This window comes from Mauremys reevesii, linkage group 8, assembly GCF_016161935.1.
Source record: "Mauremys reevesii isolate NIE-2019 linkage group 8, ASM1616193v1, whole genome shotgun sequence".
Classification (NCBI taxonomy): Eukaryota; Metazoa; Chordata; order Testudines; family Geoemydidae; genus Mauremys; species Mauremys reevesii.
Window position 1 is genome coordinate 79,405,607 of NC_052630.1, and position 24,703 is coordinate 79,430,309.

Sequence of the window (24,703 nt, forward strand, 5' to 3'; positions counted from 1 at the left end):
CAAAATTCAGTTCTCTCTTTCCTTCTTGTCCTGCAGGATTAAACCCTGATTTCTCTTGCTTAACCGAATTCACCGGCTGATGGGGCGGGCCCTCTGTGCTAACAGCTATTAGCAATTCTGTCTTCTCCCTGCCAGCCAAGTAATTCGCATCAACACAGACACTAGCCTTTAACTCTTCAGCTGCTATGGATTCCAAGGCTGGACTTTGTCTCACAGAGATACCACACAAATCCAAAGAGTCTGAGGGTGAGAGCTGGCTTGCTCTCCCCTGCCTCCTCAAGCATTTAGCCATACAACTGTTCTGCTCTGAAACACCAGTAACTGAATCTGTCCTCAGATCCTGAAGCACAGACTGCTCACTTACAGATTCAGCATGGAGACATTCCTGTTCCAACAGCATTGTCTCCCCACCAACAAGCTGGCCACACACAGCCAGGTGGTTATAGGGCTGCTCAACTTCCTTAACAGCTTCTACTCCACCTGAGACCTTTTCAAAGCTGCCCACACTGGATCTCTCAAAAGGAAAGTCAGTAGATCCATTCACAACAGAAAATTTCTGGCTGTTAGGAACTGAAACTTTCTTGATTAAATCACTTTTACACCCTTCAGTTGCAGTAAACTGCTTGCACAGGCTACCATGAGGATTCCTTTCCCTAGGAGCTTCTCTAAGCAGCAATTCACCCCTCTCAGAAATTCTGCCCTTCCCCTCTTCACCTAGGGCTTGCTCTAAAGGAACACTTCCCTGAGCAACCACAGATGCTACAGACTTTCTAGACAACAGGTCAAAAGCAGTCTCCTTCCCTTGGCCATGAACAAGTTCAGGAATCTTTTCCTTCTTGCTACAAGTTGTCAAACTGTCAGTCGGTAACACAATTAAATCACCTTTATGCTCTCCTTGTGCCCTGGCTGGGGTATCACCCTGATCAGACAGAGTTGCTGCACCCTTTTCCAACCACACATTAGCAACTGGCAAACCACAAGCACCAGAATTGTCTGTTCTCTGGGATTTTGCTAAGACACTAACTGGATGCAACCTAGTCACAGTGCCATTCTCCCCAGCAGACCCAAACTCAGGACCATTCCCTTCCTGGGCTTTAGCTGTATTTACAACCAACTTCGAGACAACTGAATCACCCTCAACCATCACAGGCTGACAGGCCCCTTCTGTCTGCTCCACAGACACAGAAGAGCCGGAGACACATTCTCCTTCACCAGACACACAGCTTGGGATCTCATTTCCCTTGTCCCAGCACACAGGGCTGTTCACAGACAACTGCTTGGAGACCGAGATAGCTTCCTTCATAGGCAAGTCAATACCCCTGACCAACACAGGCACATTCCCTCCACTGTCACATTTCTCCATACAGGAAACAGGTAAGGGATATGGACACTTATCTTCCACTATCCCTCCCTTCCCAAACTGCTGATTAGACAAAGCCATTAGCTCACAAGGCTGCCTAGGCTCCTTCAAACTTTCCCTACCAGGCACATTGCCTCTCCCAACAGATAAGCTGCTGCTCTTTTCACTACACTGAGCTACTTTTAGCAAATCACAGTTACCCATTTCAGGTTTACTTCTACAAGCTGCACTAGCCAACAATTCATTACCCATTACAAATTTACCCTCTCCTTCCTCAGTTATGGATTTAACCTGAGAAACATTTTCCTCCCCAATGAGATCTTTTTGCTCTTGATCTAACTCCAGATTCACTTCTGAGACATTAGACAGACATTCAGAAACTTCATTCCCAGACACACTGCTTTCTTGCACAGACAAGCAGATATTTCTCCCCAGGTTAGAACTCCCATCTCCCCAGCCATAGCAAAACTAGTTAAACATAGAAAACTGCCCAGAGTAACCCCATATATCAACACAGTTATAAACTGGATTTCCAAGAGGATACAGTTTCTGCCGTTCTTCCCTTGCTTTTTTGACTTGGAGCTGGAGTCTAGCAGTTTCTTGTTGTATTTTGTGAGTCTCCTCCTCAGCAGCCAGCACCTCCAGACGTCCCTTACGAGCTTTTTCTTCTCTCTCAGCCGCCTCTCTCTTTCTCTCAGCCGCCTCTCTCTTTCTCTCAGCCGCCTCTCTCTTTCTCTCAGCCGCCTCTTTCTCCAGCTGGGCCAAGACTTGCTTCTCTTCCATTCGAATTTTTGCCAGTTCTTGCTCATAATCAAACTGCAGGCTGTCTCTCAAGGCTTGCAGTTTCCTTGCTTTTCCTGATGCTTTCTGTCTCATGGTCACTGATCTTTAACCAACCAAACTCTCAATCCCACATTTAAATTTTGGATAGCGTGGGGTTCTGACCCAAAGCTTAATTGACCTGGTTCTGTGGATCCTGCCGACTACGCCACTGTGACGGAGCGATTCTGGCGGGACCCAACTGAGAGTGCCAAATCAGGACCAATTGCTCAAACAGGGCAGTCACAGCCCTAGGCTGGGGTTTTTCCACCTCTAAGGCAAACCAAACCAGCCAGACAAAAAGGACTTTGGTCTCACCCCACTGGCTAACCACAAGTCACACAAGCAATTTCCTGAGACACTCCAGTCTCCCAGTATCACCACCAGTGCACACGTCCTGGGGATAAATGGTTATGAAAACCAACACCCCAATAAAAGAAAAAGGTTCCCTCAATCCCAAAGGACCAAGCCCCAGACCCAGGTCAATATACACATCAGATCTTACCCACAAATCACGCTGTTGCCAATCCTTTAGAATCTAAAATCTAAAGGTTTATTTACAAAGGGAAAAAGGTAGAGATGAGAGGTAGAATTGGTTAAATGCAATCAATTACATACAGTAATGGCAAAGTTCTTAGTTCAGGCTTGCAGCAGTGCTGGAGTAAACTGCAGGTTTAGATTAAGTCTCTGGAATGCATCCCCCGCTGGGATGGGTCCTCAGTCCCTGGTGTAGAGCTTCAGTTTGTAGCAAAGTCCCTCCAGAGGTCAGAAGCAGGATTGAAGACAAGATGGAGATGAGGCATTAGGCTTATATAGACTTTTCCAGGTGTAAGAATCTCTTTGTCTTCACTGTGGAAATTTACAGCAAAATATGGAGTCTGGAGTCACATGGGCCAGTCCCTGCATACTTTGCTGAGTCACAAGGCGTGTCTGCCTTCTCTCCATGGGTCCATTGTGTCCTTAATGGTCCTTAATGGGCCATCAAATAGGCTAGGCAGAGCTAACACCAGCTTGTCTGGGAGGCTTCCCCCAGAAGCACAGCACAAACTTGAAATACTGACAGCATAGAGCCAACATTCATAACTTCAACTAAAAATGATACAGACATATAGACAGCATAATTATAACCAGCAACCCATAACCTGGTCTTAGACACCTTATATGACCCCCTTTACTTAGGATTTGGTGCCACTACAGGACCTTGGTTGCAACCCATGTTCTATATGGTCCCCATTTATATCAATAATGTCACACTGATGAACTCAAAATTTGTTTTGTGGGCCTTGCTGAGGAGAGATGCCTTTTAGTTTTGGGAGGCACATGATGGAAGAAAAGATGTATAAAGAGTTGTACAGGTCACCATCCAATACCCATTAAAGTCAACGAGAGAGCTTCCAGATTCCTTCCGTTAACGTCAGTGCATGTTGGATCTGGCACATAAAAAGCAACATTCATTGAATAATAGTTATAAATATTTACAGTATAAAGGTTTTTTTTTATAACTTTAATGTCTATAAGCATAAGCAGCCTGTCTTCTGACACTAGCTCCTGACTGTGCGAGCCTTAAGAGCAGGACACCAGGAGACTCAAGGCTTTTACAAAATCTAAGACCATTAAATTCAGTTTAATTTAAATGGAAACTGATTTAAGAAACAAAACTTTCTGCAGCGTTTGTAACCCCAGCATTGCACTAGCTCAGGGGTTCTCACATTCTTTATGGTGTGGACCACAGCTCCTGCCATTTGTGCCTCCGCTCCCCAACCATGATCACATAACATCGCGGTGGCAACTACAGCAATTGCTTACATGAAAGAGTCACACTGAGAAAGTAGTTATGTACAGTAGTAGTATTTTCCTTTAATGTAGTTTAGCAGCTAGAAATGAGAGGAAGAGCGACCTCCTTGTGACCAGCCGCCCATTCACAGACTGCCAGCCAGCACTCTGCAGAATAGCAGTGGTCCAGGGACCAGAGTTTGAGAATTACTGTGCATGAAATTAAAAACTGACTAGTCTGTTTTCATTATCTCCACTGAGAGAAATAAAAAAACTAAACAAGCAGCATGAGCAGTGGAAAATTAAAACAAATATTTAAAATTCTTTGTGTTATAATGACTTGTGCTTTGGTATATCAGAGGATGGAGATAGCTATGAAACTCATCAGCAATATATATCCCGACTAAGATAAAAGCTGCAAGATGCTTATCACTTAGCTATGTCTGCAGCTCGTAAGAACTCAGACCACAACAAACATCGATATGTTGCTAGTGTGTGTTCACAGGAGCTCCAGCCAGGGGACAGAGTCCTGCTGCGAAATTTGGGTATTGCTGGCAAACACAAGGTGGCTGACAGATGGAATGCAATACCTTACCTGGTGATGGAAAAGCTTGGAGATCTGCCAGTCTACAAGATCAAACCTGAAGTGGGTCCAGGGCAAATAAAGACGGTGCATAGAAATCTTTTGCTCCCTGTGGGGGAATTGGTAGGCGCTCCTTATGAGATGGGCCACAACAGGGCAATCGGGCAGAACAAAAGTGCTAGACCAAAGCCGCCATCCAACATGGACAGCGGGCCCCCTACAGATAACCTATCCCTATTCAGCACATCTGAGAGTGAGCCTGAGGAGGAAGGCCTGACCACGGTGTATCCTGGGATGGAGACAAGATTTCAGTCTCGATCAGCTGAATTAAAAGAGAGCTCCTCCTCTTCCACCCTAAACCCCATGGCAGAAGTATTTAGGCTCATTCCTGACACCCCTGAGCCACTGGTGGGACCCCCATCTGATGACACATACAGGTTTGTGGCAGTCAGCGGCGACCCCCTAACAGCTAGTAGCCTTATAATAGCTGGCAACCATTAGGGGAAATTGGACACCTCATGAACACAGTAGCCTGAACTTTTGAACTGTCTTGCCTTATCGGTCTTGAGGCAGTTGAAGCTGGTCCTAAGCCGGTTTTTGCTGAGCAGATTGCAGAAGTGCAGGGTTTGCTAATCACCAATCGAATGCTAACAGCATTGTGTGTGAGTGTGTATAAAAGATTCTTGGTTTTTGTATGGAGTAGAGTCTTTGTACCAAGGTGCAAAACTCTCCTTTCTTCTGCAGAATAAAGCAACTTTTCCTTATCTCTGTCTGGCTGTCATTGGCTCTCAGCTAGGCAGACCCGACATTTCGGTAACAGTTTCTGGTGACCCCAGATGGGACCCTCCTAGCTCGGACATCTGACGCCGGACGGCTGCGGCGAACTAGGAGCGGCGTCACCGGGGTGTTTAGCCCCTCTTCCTCACTTCACCGTGGCCCCTGGGGTTCGTGCTCCAATAAGGTGAGCCCTAATAAGATAAGGAAACACTTCCCAGGTTCTGGCTATATTCTGGTTACCTGATTACTGTATTTCTGTCTTATACCTTTGGGTGTTAGGTGTGTGGGTGGTACTGAGCTTCTCATTCGTAATTCCTCAGAGTGGAAGCCATAGCGTGCGAGGAAGCCCTGAGGTCGTATTAAGATCCTACTGTTCCGTCCCCTGTATCAGTTAGTGTAAGCAGAGATTGCTGGCTTGGATTCTGGATTAGACCATTATTCCCTCCTTCTTTCTGTTTAATTATCTATTTGAGTGCCAGAAAAGGGGATGGGTGGGTCTCAGCGGAAACCCTCTAAGGATAGCCCTTTGGATTACGTGTTAAATAAATGGCCTTTACCCGGTGTTCAGAAAGGAATGTCAAAGAGGCGCTTATTGCAGCTTTGTACCCAGGATTGGCCAGCCCTGGGTACCGATTGGCCCGAGTTCGGATCTTTTGACATTCCGACTCACTTAACTCCTCTGCGCCTAGTGCTGGAAAACCAGGCACTGGGACAAATGGATTATTGGTTCTTATGGGACGATGAAGCTCATCATCGCTTAAAGAAAATACAGATTCAAGCCCCTCTATACCCAAAACCTTCTGCCCCTAAAGAGGCCGATTTTTGGGAAGAAAATCCCCCCATATACTGTCCTCGACCTCGGCCACCGGTAGCAGCAGCACTACCAAGTGGGATGGGCTCGATACCTTCCTCTGCAGCCGTGGGTTCAGAGATATTAGCCCTACCACAGAAACCCCCGTCCGGGAAAATTGAGGACACTACAGCTCGAGTAGACGAACCGGCTACTGGCGGGATGACGAGTAGTGGGTCAGAGTCTTTTAGCCTCTTGGGTAGTCCATCCCACACTAGATTGGGGTCATTTTATGGGAAGAAACCCATGGGCAACTTAATTCAAGCACCCCTCCAGGTCATCCCAGTTCCAACGACAGAAGGGAATGTCGTGGACCATCATGTTCATGTTCCGTTTACCACAGCAGACCTTATGAATTGGCAAACCACTACGCCTCGCCTCAGGGACGATCCAGATGTCGTTCATAGGTGATTCCGTACCATTTTCCAGTCTCATAATCCCGATTGGCAAGATGTGGGCCAACTTTTGGATTGTTTGTTACGCACAGAGGAGAAGGAGCGGGTCCTTTGGGGTGCCCGGGCTGCCGCGGAAGCCGGCGGCCATTCCCGTGACCTTATAACCCTTGCTAATCTGGCCCAATGGAACCCGAATGATTTAGCCCACCAGGCGAATTTAAAGAGATTCCAGGACTGCATTTTAATAGGTATCAAATAGGAAGGCGAGAGAACTCTGGATTGGTCAAAAGTTCATAATACTGTGCAAGGGAAAGAGGATCACCCTTCCGATTTTTATGAGAGACTTTGTAAAGCATTTTGTACCTATACTAACCTAGACCCCAAGACCACGGACGCACAGTCCACGGTCTGGCTTATCTTTATTTCTCAGTCAGCCCCGGACATCAAAAAGCGGTTACAGCGACTTGAGGGCGCTGAAGGGAAATCCCTGGAGGAACTGGTAAGCGTTGCCCCCCATGTATATAACACAAGAGAGAAGGTACAAGAGATGAAGCAGGTGAGAATGCTGGCAGCTCTTGTAAATGCTGGGAATGAAAAACAAGGAGGGTGAAGGGGACCCCCCAAGAGGCAACCTAAAATGGACTGGGGGGGGGGAGCCCAGGACACGCCAAAGATATGTGTAACTATTGTAAGCAGCTTGGTCATTGGCAGAGGGACCCAGTGGGCGGCAGCCCCGCTGCCCAGACCCACCGCAACACCAGATGACTGTGGGGAGAACAGACATTAACGACAGTGAGGAATAATGGCGACCAGCAGGTTCTTCTGTCACCTATTCAAATGATTTTACCACTTATGTTTGTTCCTCCAATGACCCCCAGGTCCGTCTAATTTTGGGAGGAACCGTTTATTCTTGTTTTCTGGACTCTGGGGCTGCCCTCTCCACTGTCACTGTCAAGCCAAAGAAGGGAAGCCTCATGAATCAGGTAATATGCGAAACAGACACTATTTACTTGCTAAATAGCTTGGCAGATAAGGGACATAAAGTGTCCCCTTCTAAGCTTCAGTTTGCCAAGGACCAGGTAACATACCTCGGTCATGTACTGACCCCGGGACATCGAGCTCTATCTAGTGCCCGTATACAGTCAATCCTTAACATCCCACGGCCAGAGACTAAACGTGAAATGCGGGGATTTTTAGGCCTTGCAGGATTTTGCCATTCTTGGATTCCAGGTTTTGGAGAAATGGCAAAGCCCCTTTATGAGCAGATAACCCATAATGCTGAGGAGCCCCTGCACTGGAATTCTGGGGCTGTCAAAGCCTTTCAGGAGGTTAAAACAGCCTTGGCCTCAGCCCCAGCCCTTGGGCTCCCCAATTATCGGAAGCCCTTCGTTCTCTATGTGCATGAGCGACTAGGGGTGGCCTCGGGTGTCCTGACCCAGACTTTTGGGCCCAAGGAATGACCTGTGGCCTACTATTCCCAAAAATTGGATCCGGTGGCACAAGGCTTTCCTGGTTGCCTTCGGGCAGTGGTTGCTGCTGGCCTTCTGGTACCCCAAGCAGAGAAGGTTACTTTACACCAACTGATGGTCCTACGGACCCCACATGCGGTCCAACAACTGCTAGTCCAAAAGGGCACACAGCAATTAACCTCTCAGAGACTAACTCATTTGATAGTTTCTTTATTGTCCAGAACCAACTTAAAGATTGAGCAATGCCATACCTTGAACCCTGCAACCCTTTTACCTTTTCCGGACAACGAACATAAGCCTTCACATGATTGTCTTCAAGTAGTGCATTTTCAGGAAAAACCTCGACCAGATCTTTCAGATGTGCCCATTCCAAATGCTGACCTGGAATTGTATACAGATGATTCGGCACGGGTCGTGGAGGGCCAACGAATATCTGGATTTGCAGTATCTACCCAGTTTGAGGTATTACAGTCTGCACCCCTGGGATCCTCCACCTCAGCCCAGGCGGCAGAATTGGTAGCCCTCACCCGAGCATGTGAGCTGGCAGCAGGTCAGTCTGTAAACATCTATACTGATTCAAAATATGCTTCTGCCGTTTGCCATGCCACGGGCCAACTCTGGGCAGAGCGGGGTTTTATTACCTCTGGTGGCACTAAAGTAGCACATGGGCCCTTAATTCTGGAACTATTAAAGGCCGTGCACCTGCCATCCGAGATTGCCATTATTCATGTTCATGCCCACCAGAAGGGAAATCATCCCACCGTCCGTGGGAACCGATTGGCTGATGCAGCATCAAAAGCGGCCTCCCTACAACCTTATATTACCAACCAAATGGTGCTCGCACCCTCTCCCCCATCAACACCGGTCCCATTTGTCCCTGACCCATCAGAGGTTAGTCGCTGAGAGGACATAGGGGCCACTAAGACACCAAGGGGGGAGTGGCAGCTACCTGATGGGAGAAGAGTCTTGCCCCGGGCTGCTCTGCGGCCTGCCCTATTTAAACTACACTAAGAAATACACGGCGGAGCAGAGGCCATGGCAGCTATTGTGAACAGACTTTGGTATGCTCCTGGGGTATTCCAGGAAGCCAAAAGAGTCCTTTCCACCTGTGACATTTGTGCAAAATTCAATCCAAGGGGGGAACCAAAAGCCCCCCCTGGAGCAATACGCCCTTTGAACGGCTCCAAAACGACTACTCAGAGGTGCCCGAGTGTCAAGGCTACAAGTACCTTCTTGTAATTGTATGCCAACTGACTGGCTGGACCGAAGCATTCCCGACTAGACGAGCAACTGCCTTGGAAGTGGGGAAAACCTTATTGAACCATGTTATTCCTAGGTTTGGTCCTCCTAGGTTTATTGACTCTGATCAAGGGACTCATTTCACTGCCCAGGTTATTCAATACATTGCAAAGGCCCTAGGAATCACCTGGCTTCTACATACTCCTTGGAGACCACCATCTTCTGGGCAAGTGGAAAGAATGAACCAAACTTTAAAGCTTAAGCTCTCCAAAATATGTGCACAGACTGGGTTAAAATGGCTTCAGGCTCTGCCTTTGGCCCTCTTGGCAGTTCGAACTGCCCCTAGGGGTTGGCTTGGTCTCTCACCTTTTGAACTTTTATTCGGCAGGCCATACACCGGATTTGTTGACCCAGGACCTGTGACTGATTTAGCCACTTGGGGGGACGAGGAGTTGACCAGATACGTTGTTTCCCTCCAAAATACTCTCATGTCTCTTCACAGGTATGCAGCCCAATTTCAGTCCTTACCCGCTGATGTACCTGCTCACCGGATCCAGCCAGGGGATTGGGTCTATGTAAAAGAGTGGAAAATCGAGCATCTCCAGCCCCAGTGGGCTGGCCCTTTTCAAGTCCTTCTTACCCCCCACACTGCAATTCGAGTAAGGGAACTGGATACCTGGATCCACCATACCCGAATCAAGCTAGCCCCTAGGCCGCGGCCAGAATCAGACGACATCGGACTTTGAGGGAGCACCACCAGATCTTCCCACCGCGACCAGGAAGAGCCAGAAGCAGACAATACCTGGAAAGCTGAACCTCTTGAGGGACTAAAGCTTTTGTTCCGACGAACAAAATCCTGAGACTTTGTGACTATGGGTTCTCAGACGGTGCTGCGGTGGCTATTATTTCTGAGCCTGCCCCTTGTACAAGCTAACCCACACCCAGCGGCTAAACCTCTTCAGCGACTGGCCACGTTGGGACACTTGTCTGACTGCTAGTTGTGTCACCGAACTTGTTCTGAGGAAGGAATAGGACTGTGGCTGTACCTTTAAACCTCTCTGAAACTCTCTCCCTACAAGTGGTGAGGAAAGCTGAGTGGTGGTGGAAAGGAGAATACCAGTCCGATAAGTATAGGAAAACGTCTGAGGTTTGGCATCATAGTTGGGAGGCCCAAGGGGTCCCTCTCTTCGATATCCTTGGGTTTGGGTATAAGCTGGCCCTATGTTTTGAGGCTGTTGATGGGACTGGGAAGGAACTGGGTTACATCCCCTTAGAAGCCTGCAATCAAACCCTTAGATTTAGTGTTAGAAATGGAACCTTTTACCCCTTAAAAATTGGTGTAGACGCCCAGAGACCTCCCTGCCAGTTTCAAAAGGCCCATATTGTGAAATTGACAGGTGAACGTTATCAAGTGGAGTGGTTTCCTTCATTCCTTCCCTTGGGTCCCATAAATGAGACCCATGCATATTATATGGACGTCTCCTCTGGCATTTTATCACCTCACTCATCCCTTGTAAAAATCTCTGAATGCCAGGGGGTGCTAGTAAGCTTTACATCACACTTGTTTGCTGTTACATACTGTTGGGGTATCTTAAACAATACCCACGCCATGGGACATTTGAATGCATCCCATTGGCGGTGCCGGGGCCGGGTATTTGGCAACTACAAACATCGAGATGTTAGGGTAGATTGGTGCCACTGAGTAGCAGGAAGCTCCCTCACCCTTTATTTACAGAGCCCCGGTCTGTCTTTTATTTGTGGCCATAATGCTTATAAAGCCCTCCCGCCGGGTTGGCATGGCCAGTGTGGTGTGGCCAGAGTATTACTGGACGTTCAAGTAAACACCACACTGGACTCACGCCAAATCCTCAACCTGGGGACTTATTCTCACCAGCTCTTCACACCCTTGAAAGGGGCTCGGGTTAAACGTGCTAAACCCCCCCTAGTAATCAGGCAAACAGGATTTCATTCCTTTATACGGGACTTATTCCTGGACTGGGGGTAGCGGAGCTGGAAAGGGCAGTGGTAAACATTTCTGCAGAACTTGAAAAAGCAGCTAATGACTCCTTGGACGCTTTCCAAAAGTTACAACAAGAAATTGATGACATAGCAGAAGTAACTGCAAAACAGGCGTGTGCTAGATGCCATGAATGCTGAAGTAGGGAGGGTCCTGTGCTCCCATTGGGGAAAGATACTGTTTTTATATTAATCGCTCTGGTTTAATTGAGGAGGATTTCCAGGCCATCAAGGATGCAGCTGTTGTTTTTCACACTGTATCTCTTGATCATACCCTTAATTTTGAGGACCTCCTCCCCGACCTTGGGTCATGGTTTACTGGCCTTTTCAGTAAAATTGTCAAATGGATTGTTTTCTCTCTTTTCTTTCTATGTGTTGTTTGGGTAATGTTGCAATGTGCAAAATGTTTGTGTAGTGCTGTTACTAAGGCCTGGTCTACAGTAGGACTTTAATTCGAATTTAGCAGCGTTAATTCGAATTAACCGTGCACCCGTCCATACCAGGAAGCCATTTAATTCGACATAGAGGGCTCTTTAGTTCAAATTCTGTACTCCTCCCCGACGAGGGGAGTAGCGCTAAATTCGACATGACTATGTCGAATTAGGCTAGGTGTGGATGCAAATCGAACTTAGTAGCTCCGGGAGCTATCCCACACTGCACCACTCTGTTGATGCTCTGGACAGCAGTCCGAGCTTCGATGTTCTGACCAGCCACACAGGAAAAGCCCCGGCAAAATTTGAATTCCTTTTCCTGTCCGGACAGTTTGAATCTCATTTCGTGGTTGGACATCGGGGCGAGCTCAGCAGCACCGGCAGCAATGCAGAGCTCTCCAGCAGAGGAGTTCATGTAATCTCTGAATAGAAAGAGGGACCCAGCATAGACTGACCGGGAAGTCTTGGATCTGATCGGTGTGTGGGGCGAGGAGTCTGTGCTTTCGGAGCTGCGCTCCAAAAAACGGAATGCAAAGACCTACGAGAAGGTCTCCAAAGTCATGAGAGACAGAGGATACAGGCGGGATGCAACGCAGCGCCGCGTGAAAATCAAGGACCCCAGACAAGGCTACCAAAAAATCAAAGCAGCAAACGGACGCTATGGAGCCTGCCACCACTGCCCCACCAGTGACCATGGACTCTGACGATGGGACAGTGTCGACGGCCAGTTCCTCGGCGATGTTCACAGATGGGGAAGATGAGGAAGGGTTTATGGAGGACAAGGCAGGCGACAGCGCTTACAACGCTGGTTTCCCCGACAGCCAGGATCTCTTCATCACCCTCACGGAGATCCCCTACCAACCCTCCCCGGCCATTAACCCGGACCCTGAATCAGGGGAAGGAGCAGTCGGTAAGTGCTTTAAACATGTAAACTTTTATTCTTAATATAACAGGAATCTGAAGTATGTGAAAAGGAGGTCTCTCTATATATGGGGATAGAACAGAAATCCTCCTGGGAGATCTCCACGAAGCTCTCCTGGAGGTAATCAAAAAGCCTCCTCAGGAGGTTCCTGGGGAGAGCTGCCTTATTGGGTGCTCCGTGGTAGCACACTTTTCCGCGCCAGGCTTTCATGAGGTACTCAGGGAGCATTGCCTCCCCGAGCACGGCTGCATAGGGCCCTGGTTTGTGCTGGCTTTCACGCAGCATGCGCTCTCTATCTCCTTCAGTGACCGTCCTCAGGGTGATCTAGCTCGGAGACTCCTGCATCTAATTAGGGGAATTACTGTAATGTTACGCCTGGTCCAAAGTATTTTTAAAAAATCTCTGGACAGACCGCGTAGTAGAGACTCAGCACGCTGCTGCGTGATAAGCGTAACGGAAAGCCAAAGAATCAAATGGACACTCATGGAGGGAGGGGGGACTGAGGACGCAAGGTATCCCACAGTTCCTGCTGTCTCCGAAAAACATTTGCATTCTTGGCTGAGCTCCAAATGCTTCTAGGGTCAAACACAGTGTCCGCGGTGGGTCAGGGCATAGCTCGGCAATTTACGCACCCCCCCCCACACCCACTCCCAGAAGTGAAAGGGAAAACAATCCTCTGTTGACTCTTTTACATGTCACCCTATCTTTACTGAATGCTGCAGATAGATGCGATGCTGCAGCACTCAATACCAGTACCCTTGCTCCCCCCCTGCCATGGGTGGCTGACGGTACAATATGACTGATATCCATCATCATCAGCAGCCTATTGGCACATGGGGCAGTGCAAAAGGACTGGTAACCATGCCAACTAGCATCAGTGAGGTCAATCAAGGGTGCCTGCTCCTAATTTTTCCTGGTAGATGGTGCAGTATGGCTGGTAACTGTCCTCATCATAGCAACAGGGGGCTGAGCTCCATCAGCCCCCACCCTTCATGTGTAAAGAAAAATTCAATTGCCCCTGGAGTAGCAGAGGGATGCTGGGCTCCTCTCCTCCACACTCCTTAATGTCCTGTGTGGACTATCATAGCAGCTGGAGGCTGCCTTCCACTCATTTCTCACTAACAAGTCACTGTGTCTTATTCCTGCATTCTTTATTACTTCATCACACAAGTGGGGGGACAATGCTATGGTAGCCCAGGAAGGCTGGGGGAAGAACGGAATGAACAGGTGGGGTTGTTGCAGGAGCACCCCCTGTGAATAGCATACAGCTCATAATCTATGCAGGATCTGACACAGAGCAGCTGTGCTCTCTGGTTCTCTGATACAGTGGTTCTCTAGTACACTTGCCCATATTCTAGGCAGGACTGATTCTATTTTTAGATACCAAATGACTCTGGGAGTCATTCCCAATTTTGGCTTTTGCACCCCTGGCTGATCTCAGCCAGGGGCACTTATGACAGCAGCAAATGGTGCAGTGCAAAAGGACTGGTAACCATGATCATCTTATTACCAATTTATGGTATGGTAGATGGTACAGTATGGCTGGTAACCATCTCTGCTGTCATGCAAAAGCAAAAGCATGCTGCTGTGTAGCGCTGCTGGACCGCCTCTGTCAGCGGCATCTAGTACACATACGGTGACAGGCACAAAAGGCAAAACAGGCTCCATGATTGCCATGCTGTGGCGTCTGCCAGGGCAATCCAGGGAAAACGGGCTCGAAATGATTGTCTGCCATTGCTTTCCCGGAGGAAGGGATGACTGACGACATTTACCCAGAACCACCCGCGAAAATGGTTTTTGCCCCATCAGGCACTGGGATCACAACCCAGAATTCACAGAGACAGACTAGACTGTGTTCATTGTTCGCAAAAATGTATCTTTGCAAGGAATTCACTCCCTTTTTCCCATCACACAGCTTCGACTGTCTCCAGACCTGCCCCAGCATCCCCCTCACAGAGGCTGGCAAAGATTAGGCGGCGAAAGAAAAAGACACGGGACGAGATGTTCGCTGAACTTATGGGGTGCTCCCGAGACGAGGCGGACCAGCAGAGCCAGTGGAGGGAGACCCTCTCTCTGTACCAGCGCTCACACAGCGAACCGGAGGAGAGGTGGCGTGAGGAAGACAAGCAGGCGACTCAAATGCTGCTTGGACTAATGAGGGAGCAAACAGACACGCTCCGGCGCCTTGTGCATGTTCTGCAGGACCGCAGGCAGGAGGACAGAGCCCCCCTGCAGTGTATCTGCAACCACCCTCCCCCGCCACAAAGTCCCATACCTCCCTCACCCAAAATAACCAGAAGGAGTGGCGACAGAGGCCGTGAAAACTGTCACTGCACCCCAGCAGAGTGCTCAAGTACCCAAAAGCTCTCATACCCTAAATTTTGAGAAGTCCTTTCCTTCCTGCCTCACCCAAGCCCCCGTCCCAGTTTCATCCCCTAACTGTCTAGCTGATAATAAAAAATACTTTTCTGTTAATTACTGTTTCCGTCATGTTCTTTTAGAGGAGACTGTGTTTGAAGGGGGGGAAGGGGGTTTGTAATTGGACAGGACAATCACCTTTACCAGGGTACAGACACGGGGGCAGGATCAGCAGCATGTCACACACACAGTGCAGTCAGTAGGCACCCTGGTCGGTATGGGAGGTGGTTTGCAGGTTCTGTGTGGGTGGGGGGGTACGTGACTTTGTAGCGGGGGAGGGGGGTTACAGATCTCATGCAACGGTCCCTGTCCTGGACCACAGAGCCACGCAGCAGAGGAATCTGTATCCGTCCTCCCCCGCCAAAAGGCCACATAGTCCCCGCACACAGCATCCCAAAAAGGAGGGATGGCAGGCTCCGTTGAAACAACCAGTCTGGCACTGCAGACCGCTCTGGGAGCAGGAGCCTGTCATTCCTCGAGTTTAGAGGCGGTCTTTACATCACTGCACACCCTACCCAGCACAGTCCGTGTCCCAGTTTCAACCCTTTAACGCAAAGTCATCAATAAAGAAACCTTTGTAAAGTTACAGTGGAACATGTATTTTATTTTTAAACGTGTGTTGGAAGTGGGGGAAGCAGGGTGGACGGGGTATGTAACTGCAGATGCTAGTCAACAGTAACTTGGTAAAGAAACAGGGGCAGGTTCAGCTTCTCTGTAAAGAAACTGAACAGTCACAGGTCACGCTGCTCGCTGGTACTTGAAGAGTTCCTTGTCGCTGTGCAAGGCGCCTGCATAGGGTTTCACGAGCCAGGGCATTAGCGGGTAGGCTGGGTCCCCGACGATCACTATAGGCATCTGCACATCCCCAAGAGTTATTTTGTGGTCCGGGAAGAAACTACCTTCCTGCAAGCATCTAAACAGACCAGAGTTCCTGAAAACACGCGCGTCATGAACTTTGCCTGGCCACCCGATGTTGATGTTGGTAAAACGTCCCCCATGGTCCACCAGTGCTCGCAGCACCATTGAAAAGTAGTCCTATTTCTCAGCAGCTGACTGTGGAAGAGGTGGACGATAAGGTGCGAGGAGTTGACAACGGCCATAACTGCAGCGGGATCCGTGCACGCAGTGCTGTGGCGCCCGTGCTGTCACTGAGCAGAAAAGTGCACGAACAGATTGCCCGCAGGCGCTTTCAGGGAGGGAGGGAGGGCGTGATTGACGGTTCAATGATGACAGTTACCCAAAACCACCCTCGACACATTTTTTCCCCCAGCATGCATTGGGGGGAAATCCCAGAATTCCAATGGGCAGCACGGAGTGCGGGAACTGTGGGATAGCTTCCCACAGTGCACCGCTTCCAAAGTCGAAGCTGGCCCCGTTACTGTGGACTCACACAGTCGAATTAGTGTATTTAGTGTGGATACACAACTTCGACTTCATAAGGTCGATTCCACAAATTCAAATTAAGTTGATTTGAAATAGTCTTGTAGTGTAGACATACCCTAAGGGCTCTACTGTCCGTAGGAGAACACAATATCTCTCCCTCCAGCTTGATCGCAAATTGCGTAACGGGCCTGACAATTTGGATTATCAGGCCCGAAGTGGGGACTGTGACAGTCAGCAGCGACTCTCTAACAGCTAGTAGCCTTATAATAGCTGGCAGCCATTAGGGGAAATTGGACACCTCACGAACACAGTAGCCTGAACTTTTGAACTGTCTTCCCTTATCGGTCTTGAGGCAGTTGAAGCTGGTCCTAAGCCGGTTTTTGCTGAGCAGATTGCAGAAATGCAGGGTTTGCTAACCACCAATCAAATGCTAACATGATCGAAGCCTGTGTGTGAGTGTGTATAAAAGATTCTTGGTTTTTGTATGGAGTAGAATCTTTGTACCAAGGTGCAAAACTCTCCTTTCTTCTGCAGAATAAAGCAACTTTTCCTTATCCCTGTCTGGCTGTCATTGGCTCTCAGCTAGGCGGACCCGACATTTCGGTAACAGGTTATTGGACTGTGGAGACATACAGGTGGAGGATGTCCTGGGCACCTTTGACCTTCCACTGTTAGAACAAGAGATGCAGGGGCCTGTGTCAGTAGCTGAGGGTCCCTCAAAGGAAACCTCTCCATCTGTTGCACAAGACGATGTCCCCTCTACCCCTGCAAGAGAGATTCTCAATAGACAGGACAGGGTAATAAGACCAGTAAAACGGTTAACTTATGATGCACCTGAGGTGATTAGTGAGGAGCCAATACGTTTAGCACACAGGCTTGTGGAAGCCATAGTGGGCTTCCTGAGGCCCTTTAGAGGGAACCAATGAGTTGGTATAGTAGGGATTGTGATTTGTCAGGATGACAAATTCTCAGCTGGAGGATGTAAGCAGAGTCAGAATGATGTCTCCCCTGATATTTGGTGGTGAGCTGTGGAAAAGGACTTCAGGGGCCGATCTCGTTTGCATGGGCACACTCACCCTGCCTAGCATGATGGGACTGCCTGCCCAAATGATCACTTTGGCTACTGTGGGCTCCCCAGTCTCTTTGTTATTGGGGCAGGAGTAATAAAAGTGGTGTTATCCTGGTTATGTGAATCAAGGACAGTAGAACTGTACTTGGCATTTTATGACAGAGGGACTCACCCTCAACTAAGTAGCATTTGCTGGGCAAGGGACATGGGTTCCAAACACCAGTGAACTGAGAGAGGTGGGAGACAGGTATTTGTATCTGGTAGTATGGGTGCCCGCTGAGGGCTCTAAACACCACTTTTACCCATTCTCTCTCCACTGTGCAACAACAGAGATAATTTTGATTTCATTAGGAATGTTGTTACATGCTACAGAGCTAAAATCACTAATACCAAGGTCTAAGCATTAGATCTGATTTAGGCTAGTGGTGCACTAGCACCAAGCCTCCCCTACTACCAACCACTGAGCGCTGAAGTCACAAAAGAGCTGCGCTCACTGAGAGCTGTGTTAAATAGGGGGGGGCTTGAAGACAAGTTGGTGAGTGGCTAGCAGGATGGCTAGTGGAGCGGTATGGCGAGCAGAGTGGATAGCAGGATGTCTAGCGGAGAGGCATGGCGAGCAGAGTGGATAGCTGGGCGGCTGGCGGAGAGAAGCAGCTGGCGGTGAAGACTGCAGCAGAACCCCACAGAGAGGCGTGGCAATCGGCCGTCAACTCAAGCAGCGGAGCATGTAAGATGCCCTCATACCTCTCCCCACTTCTACCCAGGCTGGGAGGTAAACTCTTCAGAGGAACTTCTGAACTCTGGGGGGCTACACTGACCAAGGTCAGAAACTGTGGGTGGGGTGACTGTTGGGTTGCTGGACTTAAGACCCTGAGGGGAGAAGGACACTGCCAAACTTACTTGGGGGTGGGCCTTTTACTCATGGTTTGTGTTATGAATCCTGTTTGTGGTGTTTCCTGAACATAATGATGCATTGTTTCCTTCCTTTATTAAAAGGCTGGCGAGAGGGGAAGTCCAGGTCACTGGATGTGGGCTCGATCTGGTTTTGTGCTGTGTTATTGATACGGAACCCGTAGATACTGATCCCGGACCTTGTTGCTGCCAACTGTGACGGGAGGAAGGGTTACATTAGTTACACAGGTCATGCCATTTGTTTCCTGTAGATATATAGAAATGCACAGGGCTATATTCTCCCCTCTGCCAAAAGGAACAGATGTGGCTCTGACCTTGTGATAACAGGGTAAGAGGCCATAAAAGGTAGGGCCAGCTCCATTACATACTCCACCTTCCCATGCTCCATTGTATGAGCTTTGTGCAGTTAGGGGTCTATGGACATTTGAGGATGGGAGAGGACAGAGCCAGGCAGCAGCAGTTCCCCACAGCGTGCTTCCATCCCGAAACCATGGATATCTGAGTAGGAACTAATGATACTTCTCACAGGATAAGTTTCTACTGGCCCCTACAATACTTGGAAGTGTGCCACCTACGGTACTCCAACAGGAGTTGTATTGGTGAGGGAGGAGGAACAGGAGAGCTGTGTGGAGGGATTGAGAAATGTACTGTAGGCAGCAATCCTGACTGCACAGGTGTTATGCTATACAAAGCACCCAGGATCTTTTATAGAGGAGAAGGCAAAAACACCACATTTCTTGAGAATACAGCTGTTATCATATGCTTTTCAGTCATACACATGCACACACATACATACACACACAAAGTCCTGCCAGTTGATGTTCATAGTTACCAGTCCAGAGTCTGGATCAATCTAGTGGCCAGCCAGATTGGTTGCAGAGAGGAGCCGGGCTCTGTCGGTCGCGATCCAATGCTCCTGGAGTGTGGCAAGACGAACCCAAACCCCATGGCAAAGCACCTTGTTCTTATAGTCTTTTTTTCTCTGTCTATGGATTTTGCTGTGTTAGTTTCTGACCGGTTACTTCTTAATTGGTGTAAACATTCCAATACACCTCCGAGAGGGTTATCCTGTCCTGGTTTCGATTTAATCAGTTGTCCTTAGGGGTGCCAGCCTCCACCTCAGGGTCGTCAATCTGCCCTTCCTTCATTATGGATATGCATTGATGGTGTCCTTAAGTCTCCTCACTCGTTCTTCCTTGACCATCTGGCTATAACAATGGCCTTCACACCTTATCTTTTCCTGATGCATACATTCCTCATTCACACAAACAGTCTTTGACAGTTAAAGGTATACAGCAGTTTTTATGTTGAGCAAGAAAAGGCATTGTGAATTAAGCTTTCCTAAATCTTATAATCAAAGAAGTTACATTGGGGTCCAGGCCTTCAATGTTCCTCTAATCTCCTTAACATAGATGCAATACAAGATCCTGTCTCTTATTTTCTAAACCGTAAAACAAAGAAATGTATATTTAACTACAGTGCCTAATTTGTAATACATATAGGAAACCATCATAGACATTATAACTTATCCTAAAACAAAAGGGTGACCATAATCAGTCATAAGGATTGTTCTGGCCTGTCATTCCTTTCTGCTATTCAAAAAGGGTGTCTGGCAGGATGAAATCAAATCATACATTAATTCTCATAGTACAATTATAAAACCTGCTCCTACATTTCCACCTTTTGACCATTCAAGAACAATTCTTGAGTGGGTCATATCCAGTGATGAGCTGCCAAATTTTTAACAACCGGTTCCCTCCTCCCTCCAAAATTTTAACAACGGGTTCCCTCCTTCCCCCCCCCCTCAGGGGGGGTAGTGCCCCATCCAACCCCTCATGTTCCTTGACACACACACTCCGAGACCCCTGACCCATCCCCCCCTTCCCTGTCCCCTGACTGCCCCTTGCCGCCCCACCCAACCCCTCCTCTCATTCTCAATGGCCCCCCAGAACCCCTACCCCATACAACTACCCCTTCTCTCTGTCCCTGAGTGCCCCCACCACCTCATCCAACCCTGCTCTTTCCTGACTGCTCCCCGGGACCCTTGCCCCCATTCAATCCCCCTGTTCCCTGCCCTCTGACCCCCCCCAAACTCCCTACCCTCTCCAACACCCCTCCCTGCCCCCTTACCGCGCTGCCTGGATGTGGCTGGGCCGGGACAGGAGTCGCGCGCCGAGCCGGAGGATGCGGCGGAGCCCGGGCGGTCGGAGCCAGGTGGCTGGCCGGGTGGAGCCAGGAGGGCTGCGCCAGAGCTGGAGCCGGGCAGCCGGGGCCGCCGCCACGCCCAGACCCGCACTGCCGGAGCCCGCCCCCCTGCCAAAACAGCAGGGGCGGCTGGAGCCACGGGGCCAGGCCGGGCTAGAGGTGGGGGGCCGTGTCCAGAGCCGAGCATCCGGGTTGGTGGGGGCACGGCAGGGCCGGGGGGGGTGCGGCCGGAGCCGGGCGGCCGGGGAGGGGTTCGGGAGGGATTCGGGGACGCGGGGCCGTGCCGCAGCCGGTGAGGGTCAGGCGGGGACCCGGGGCCGGGGGGGGCCGGGCAGGGTTGCGGCCGAACGCGAGGCCGGGAACATGGGGAGGGCGCGGCCAGGAGGGTCGGGCGGGACCCGGGACGGGGGCGGGCGGGTGGCCGGGCAGGGTCACGGCCGGGGAGGCAGGGACGGGCCGCGGCCAGGGACCGGCCGGGGCACACCCCCCCCCCAGTTTCCTACCTCAGCGTCGTCTTCCTGGGCCGGGGAAGCCTGCTTGCTTCTCAGCCCTCCCAGGCTTCCCGCGCGAACAGCTGATTCGCGGGAAGCCGTGGGGGAGGAGAAGCAAGGAGGAGCTTCATGGCAGGAGGTGGAGGCAGAATTCGCAACGGTTCGCGTGAACCGTTTGCTAAAATTAGACGCCGGACAGAGAACTTTAGCATCCGGTTCTCTGTCCGGCGTCTAATTTTAGCAAACGGTTCGCGCGAACCGTTGCGAACCGTCTGCAGCTCACCCCTGGTCATATCTTATATAATTGAAAGGTAATTTGAGTTTGCGGTTGCAATTTAACAAACATTCCTTTTATCCAGCAACACATACATAACATTCTATTTAGGCAAATGCAGGATAATACCAATACAATTAGCAATGGATGAAGCATGATTGACAGTATGCCGTTAGAGGTGGGAGACCAGCCTGTGAAAACACCATACCAGTGATATGCAGTAAGTGCCCTTTCAGCATTAGCAATGTTAATCATATCTCCATTTATTTCGAGAACTCGCTTTCCGGTACCCTTTTGAGTTTCCCGTAAAAACTGTGTTACTTTGGCTTATAAAAGCAGTTGATTAGCTAACTCTTGCCAATCCAAACTAATAGATATGGAGAAGTTCACTAAGGGGGCAATCATAGTACTTTGGGCTTTTTCCAACTTAGGAAAATAATAAGTGTGATTCTTAGTGTATAAAATGCTTGTCTTACATCTACACCATGGGTAGGCAACCTATAGCACACGAGCTGATTTTCAGTGGCACTCACACTGCCTGGGTCCTGGCCACTGGTCCGGGGGTCTCAGCATTTCAAATATTTTAAAAACCTTATTTACTTTACATACAACAATAGTTTAGTTATATATTATAGACTTAGAGAAAGAGACCATCTAAAAACGTTAAAATGTATTACCGGCACGTGAAACTTTAAATTAGAGTGAATAAATGAAGACTCGGCACATCAGTTCTGAAAGGTTGCTGACCCCTAATCTACACTCATCCACTGGTGGCTGGCCAATGCAGGGCCGCCCAGAGGCGGGGGCAAGTGGGGCAATTTGCCCCAGGCTCTGCAGGGGCCCCCACTAGAACGACTGAGGCTCCCTCCCCGGCCCCAGCCCCGGCCGGACCCCGCCTCCGCCCCTCTCCTGGAGCCTCAGTGCATCCAGGAGCATCCCTGAACAGCAGCAGCGTGACTCCGTTGGGGCCTGAGCTCCACCCTGCTCAGAGCCGCGTGGTCAGGGGGCGGGGCTGCGAACTCCAGGCTGAGCAGAGGGAGCTGAGCTCAGCCTGGAGCTTGCAGCCCCGCCCCCTCACCATGCAGCTCTGAGCGGGACGGAGATCAGGGGCCCCGCCGGCGCCGTGCTGCCACTGTCGAGGGAAGTTCCTGGATGTGCTGAGGCTCCGGGTGAGAGGGGAGCTGTGGGTAAGGTGCCGGGGCTGGGAGGGTTGGATAAGGGGCAGGAAGTCCCAGGGACAGTCAAGGCACAGGGAGGGGGCAGAAGTTGGGGGACAGGGAATGGAGGGGTTGGATTGTGGGCATTCCGGGGGTCTGTCAGGACTCAGTGCGGGGGGAGTGGATAGGGGTCGGGGCAGTCAGGGGACAGGGAACAAGGGTGGGGTCCCGGGTTGGTGGTGGTGGTCTCTGGGGGACGGTGAGGGGACAAGGAGCAGGATGGGTAGGGGATTCTGAGGGGGGCGGGCATTCGGTGGGCAGGAAGTGGGTGGGGGTCAGATAGGGGGCAGGGCCAGGCTGTTTGAAAGGCACAGCCTTCCCTACCCTAAAGCTCATTCAGCAGTTTGAGGCTTGCAGAAGAGCCAAGCTGTTCGCTTTTCCATTAGGGCTACCATCCCTTTCACTTCTCAAATGCCAAATTGTAGTCTATAGTTAATTTCAGTGCCATAGGGAGATTCATGTCAGGGGAGGGTAGCTTCATTTAAAATTAGCCACTGGGGGAGGGATCACATGAGAAGGGCAATATCCTGCCCAACCCTACCAAGGGAGACCCCCATCCCCTGCATTCCCTGAGGCTTCAGAGGGGTTAATTCAGTAGTACTCAAACTTTTATACTGGTGACTCCCTTCACATAGCAAACCTCTGAGTTCGATCCCCCACCTTATAAATTAAAAACACTTTTATATATTTAACACTATGATAAATGCTGGAGGCAAAACGGGGTTTGAGGTGGAGGCTGACAGCTCGTGACCCCCAGTAATAACCTTGTGACCCCCCTGAGGGGTCCTGACCCCCAGTTTGAGAACCCCTGGATTAATTTAATTTTAGCACCCTGTGTCCATTCACATGCATGTGCTATTTTGAGCATTTCAATTTTCACAACATAGGCTCATCCCAGATTCTGGAACAAGCTCAAATCCTCAGTTCGTGGAGTATGTACATAAGCTATACTAAAGACAAACCCACAGTAACTGTTTCCAGTTTGTGAGGGACCCTATGGAGCCAGTCTCTAGGAAACAGATAAATGCATGGAGGTTAAGTCCATTAATGGCTATTAGCCAGGATGGGTAAGGAATGGTGTCCCTAGCCTCTGTTTGTCAGAGGGTGGAGATGGATGGCAGGAGAGAGATCACTTGATCATTACCTGTTAGGTTCACTCCCTCTGGGGCACTTGGCATTGGCCATTGTTGGTAGACAGGATACTGGGCTGGATGGACCTTTGATTTGACCCAGTATGGCTGTTCCTATGTTCTAACTTAAATGAACCCAAAGTTATGGAGACAGATACGAGTCAAGGAAGCCAGCAGAGTATCATAAACCTGGAAAAATCTCTGACTGGATGGGTTCAGGCGTTTGGTCACAAGCTGAGGTAGTTCAAAAGTTTTGGATTTTTTTTAAGCAGAATTTTTTTTATTGCTTCTTTAAACAATCAAACACAGCAAGCAGCAAATATTTGGCCACACACTTCTGAAACCTCAAACTATATTCAGGTTTTGGCAGACTAATTTCAGCTTTTCAATTAAAAAAACCACAAAATTTTTTGAAGGAAAGCAGACATTGTCTGTGATTTTTTTCCTGCTTTTTAAAAACCCCTAGTTTTCGATCCAGAAAAAGTTTTGACGGAAAATATTTGTCCAACCCTTTTAATGAGCTTTAGTGCCTTTTAGCACTAGCTGATGCTGAGAATCAGTGATACCTTGTAAAGAAGTTTTCTCAAAACTGGGTTTGTGCCAAGATGCAGAAGGTTTATTTTTCCCAGGGCCACCCATGGGTGCGGAGCAAGTGGGGCAATTTGCGCTGGGCCCCGCAGAGGCCCCCACGAGAATATAGTATTGTATAGTATTGCAATTTTTTTTATGGAAGGGGCCCCCGAAATTGCTTTGCCCCAGACCCCCTGAATCCTCTGGGCAGCCCTGGGCTAATGCTATAATCCTCCCAAAATATTGCTTCCCAGGACACAACACATACACATTGTCCATTATATACCACATGAGTTATATTCTTTAGCTCATCCCAGATGCATGTGCCTAGCGACGTGTCCCTACTGCATGGTTCTGTGGTGGCAGGCGGGAATAGGCATTTGTGACAGTCCCACTCTGT

At 49.5% G+C, this 24,703-nt stretch overlaps 1 protein-coding gene across 2 annotated transcripts in view; it reads right to left on the reverse strand.

The window, feature by feature from the left end:
• LOC120370872 (calcium-activated chloride channel regulator 1-like) overlaps positions 1 to 24,703 on the reverse strand; it is a 100,611-nt gene that overhangs the window by 72,882 nt on the left and 3,026 nt on the right. The window contains exon 1 of one of the 2 annotated variants that reach the window (XM_039486150.1): positions 8,301 to 8,337. The exons of the other annotated variant lie outside the window; for it this stretch is intronic. The gene's annotated coding sequence lies outside the window, so the exon portion shown is untranslated. Of the gene's footprint in view, positions 1 to 8,300; positions 8,338 to 24,703 lie in introns of those variants that run through there. 2 annotated transcript variants of the gene reach the window in all.